This window comes from Zerene cesonia, chromosome 3 (assembly GCF_012273895.1).
Source record: "Zerene cesonia ecotype Mississippi chromosome 3, Zerene_cesonia_1.1, whole genome shotgun sequence".
Taxonomy (NCBI): Eukaryota; Metazoa; Arthropoda; class Insecta; order Lepidoptera; family Pieridae; genus Zerene; species Zerene cesonia.
The window spans coordinates 1,909,572-1,914,495 of NC_052104.1; positions in this window are offsets into that span (position 1 = coordinate 1,909,572).

A 4,924-nucleotide genomic window follows, 5' to 3' on the forward strand; every position below is an offset into this window, starting at 1 on the left:
TTCCGCATCTCTTTTCATACTGAAATTCAGTCGACATAAGATTTAGGAATGTTTTGTAATGAAGGATAGCAGTGAGCTTTTGTACTTATACTAGTCGAAATTGATAGCTTACTGCCTTAATACAACCCATTGTTTGAATGGTATTGGATTCTGGGGGCTATTTTTGTAATTATTTTGATAATACATGGGTACGCCTTTAAGGACCTCGGAATTGTAAGAACAATTCGTCACAGTCTATTCATATATCCATTAATAAAAGAAGGTACAGAATCTCGATTATCTTATAATTTATTTTGTTATCGGATGTTATATGAGTCATATTCGAGATGCTACGAAAATTCAATTCTTTTAAATTTTGTTATAAATAATGTACATTCAAATTGATCCCAACACACCATTCAAACTTAATTAAATAATCAGTTAAATGATGATGATATTCCTTATGGTGTATGTGCTCACGGCCAGACACCCTACAAATAATAAAAAGCTGTAAGTTTATCTGTGTATGACCACTTGATAGCTAAGAGCAATCCCAATGATACTACGAAACTTTAATATACTTTAACATCCTTTTTAAAAATGTTAAGACGCACGACAGAAATCGGATATGACTAAATAAAATTTGGCGCCAATTCACAGCCAAGTCCTTGTTGGCTTACATTTGCGTTTTCCTTAAGGATTCTAATCCCAATATGTTATCTTCCTAGTTTGCTGTTGACTCAGCTTTGGATATTTATTTAGGTTAGACAATTTAACAATATTATTACATATCAAGTAAACAGGAACTTATTTAGGAATTTATAGTTTCTGAGGTTTCTGTTAGAAAAACAGAATAAAGGTAGATAAAGTTGAGTTTGAAAATCTTCAGATTAATTTACATCTCAAATTCTTTGTGACCTTCTTCCGCGTGTCCTATTTTGCCCCCTAAAAAGTTGTTTACTGAGATAAACCAATTTACATAACAAACAAAGGTTTATTAGTTTAATTTATGCCAAGTTTGTAGTGTCATATTCTTGATTTGCGCCGATAAAAGCAAAAGCGTATCTATTTAAACTCTTTATAATATCATAAATATTTTTTTCTCCGTGGGTGAAAATCTAGTGTAAATAATTAAACTAAGAAAGAATAGTATGACTCTTTTCATGTATGGATAATTTCAAATTGTTATTAAAATAGTTCAATGGGCTATCTATAACGAATCGTATACAAAATAACAATGAAGCGTGCTTTGAAATATACAATCTGTTATGTTAAGAATTCTCAATACTTTAAGGTTTGAACGTATTTTCTTCGATCATCTAATTTGTAATTATATCAAAGATATTACTATGCTCATAACAATGCTTTTAAAATCAATATGATTAGTAAGAAACGTCTTTGTTTATCATTGTGTAGAAATAGAACATTGTGAATTGAAAATACAAGTATCGATAACTGGTTTTCTTTGGGAACATAAAAACAACACTGTATTTATAAATCTTTTTCAAAGGTCGATATAGACAACTAACTTATTTTGCACAATTTGACGACTCATCCTTGGTCACGCCATCAACGGTTGGACCGATTTCGAAAATTCTTTCACCATTAGAAAGCTACAATTACACTGAGTGATATAGGCTATATATGTACCACGGGTGAAACCGGTGCGAACAGTATAATATTTTTGTTCAATATTGCATTATACAACCATTTCAAATATCAGTTTTTATTGCTCGAGTTTCGACATTTGAGTGGAAACATTTTTATTGGACGGCTAAATCTCAAGCATGTAATGCAAAATATACACATACCTAACCACTTTAATAGAACAATATTTATCTTTAAACATAACAACACTGAGATATATGCAGGATTATATTAAAGGTAATGTTATCGCTAGATCACTAGATGGTACAATTTAAGGGTTCTTTACGGACAAGGATTACGTAAGGATCAAAAGAAATACACAAGCTTTGTCATAAAGCTCTTTGAACCAGGATTATTTTTATGTTATTTTTTAATATATCTACAGATTTGAGCCGCTGTTATCTTTTTTCAAGGTATTTTTGATTGTATGAAGTTTTTTGTCCTAATTTTCTTTCTGTTTGTTATTCACCCATCAATTCTGGACATACAGGTAGGAAATTTCCTTAGTTAATCTACTCTTTTACTCTAATATCATAAAAGGAAGAATTTGTACCTCTGTTGTAATGGATAAACACAAAAACTAGGGGACCGATTTTAAAAATTATTTCACCATTAGAAAGCTGCAACTTCACTGAGTGATATAGGCTAAATATGTACAGCGAGTGAAGCCGGGGCGAACAGCTAGTTAATAATAAACTTCTCCACGAACACGTATGATAAAACTCGTTGATAATACGCTGATTATTCGTGATGTCAATGTAGGTACATTATAACATCGTTTTCACAATAAACACATAATTCCTTGGACCACACATAATATGGTGTTTCATTATAAAACTGAAGCCAAAAAGCCGCACAAATGACACCATAACATGGTTTTTCCTTGTATATTCCGTCGAAGCCCCTAACGAGCTAAATTTTCCGTCCCCAGGGTAAATCGAACAGCAACTAAACTAATAGAAATCTCTCGGCTCTAATGGCAGCCTTTGACTTCGTTGTACTAGTTAGTAAGATCCTCCCTTTGTGTCTAATTAATTGCTTATTAGCTTTAAACATTGTCCATGTTAGATTATGTTGTAGTCTGGATAACAAATTTTTATACTACATATTATTAAGAAAATTGACAATAAATCACGTCTTTTTATATTTTTCTAAATAATTGAAACTTCGAATTTATCCATTTAATCTCGAGGATTTCGATTTCATTTCGAATATCTCACCCGTAAGACTCAAATTAGCTTGGCTGATAACACGTCTTTCGTTTAAATCCGTTCAAGTTTTCAAATGGCATGATCTGATAAAACCTCTCTCGGGAGTAATGCTAGCATCACTTGAAGGGAGCGATTGAACTAATCAGCCCTCGGCGTTCGCCCGCCGGAGAATCCCTGATGTGATGATTCAGTTGGCAAAGGTTCTGAAACCTTGCTGTAATTCTGAGAAATCTTAATAAGTATTCGGAGATTATTGGGGCATTGTTATTTTAGGAATAATTCTCGATGTACATAGGACGATTTAGTTACATTGTTATTTTTGGATTGGCGTTTAATTGGCTTTGGTAAGGAATTCAGTAATAACAATACCTATATATAGAATATTATTTTGTCTTTCATATAGCCCACGTAGTTGGAAGAAAAGATAAACAAACCCGAGATTTTCCCGCAGATTTCCCATTTCTGTTCGATTTCCGGGATATAACCCTATCGTATTAGCTTTCTCGTGTCTCAAGCTATCTCTGTGCCAAAGTTCGGCAAAATCGACTCAGTCGTTCGTAGATTATTATAGATATCAACGACTTTCTTATATATAAATAGATTACTATGAATATGTAGCGTATCCGATCGGTTACTTGAATATTTCTTAGTCTCTTCTATTACCAAGAATAAGGGTATTTATGTATGGAAGGATATGAGGAAAAAAGCTATTGAACCTATTGTTTTAAATGCAAATCCATCTTATAAAAAATGTAACATGGATAGATTAAGTCACACTTGACTTTAATCGTATATATAGATAGTATCTAGACTTCGCTTAGGGCGTGTCAGTAAATACAATAAGCCTTCGGAACGACTCCGCACCCTCCCTTATTTGCGTTTCAGTTTCAATACAAGCTAGTTAGCTTATAGTTATACGATGAGAAAAATACATAGTAATTTCTTTTCCCCGACAGAAAGAGAGTAATTATTCTCAAGTGTATGTTTTAAGTATGTATGTACATGTATGAATGTATATAAATCACGCTCTGCAGCTCAAACCACTCGACGGATTTAGACGTATGAGGTGAGGTGGTCAATTGTAATGTGATCAGAAGTGTGATAGTGACATAGGAATATATATTTTATATGTGGTAGTCGAGCACGCTTCGGCACGAATTGGGCCAGCTCGCACCGGGGAAGTACCACACCCCCACAGAAGATCGGCGTGAAATAGCATTCTGCTGTGTTTCGTTCGGTGAGTGGGGGAGCCGGAGGCCCATATCCTTTTCCTTACCCTTCCCAGTCCTTTCCTTTATTCCTCTCGCCATTCCTTTCTTAATCCCTTCCCAAAAAGTCGGCAATCCATTTGTAGAGGCGTAAGGTCTGCAATAGACCTTATGCCTCTCCAAATGTTCATGGGCGGTGGTAGCGCTTACCATCAGGCGTCCCACCAGCTCCATTGCCGACTGTGACATAAAAAAAAAAAAAAAAAAAAATATAGATATATCATCATCATCATCCCATATATGTTCCCACTGCTGGGACTCAGGCCTCCTATGAGGGTTTTAGGCCATAATTCATCACGCTGGTCAAGTGCGGGTAGGCAGATGTCACATGTCGTCGATTTTTGATTCTCAGACATGCCGGTTTCCTCACGATGTTTTCCTTCACCGTTTTAGCGGTGGTTATGTTATTCACATGTGCAGATATAATAAAAAAGGGGTGTGTTAGTTTTTTTTCTTCTTTATTTTCCTCACCTGGATATCAAATACAATAACAAAATAAGCTGTCATTTTTTTATTTTACAATTTAAACGTTAAGAAATGAACAAACGCTACCAATTGAGAAACACTCATCGTTTTGGGAACGTTGGTTAAAAAATAGATATGTAATACCACATACTTTAGTACATAGATATGAAATTCTTGAACCTATAATACGTGTGTTTATAAAAAGATATTTGATCTCGTGTGGGATGATTAGAATACAAATAAATAAATATATTTTATATGCTAAATGTTTCGTTCTGTTATGAGCCTCTAGGTGGATAGCTTTTTAAAAAAAATAACATTTAGATTTTAAGATTTTTAATTAAAGAAATACGT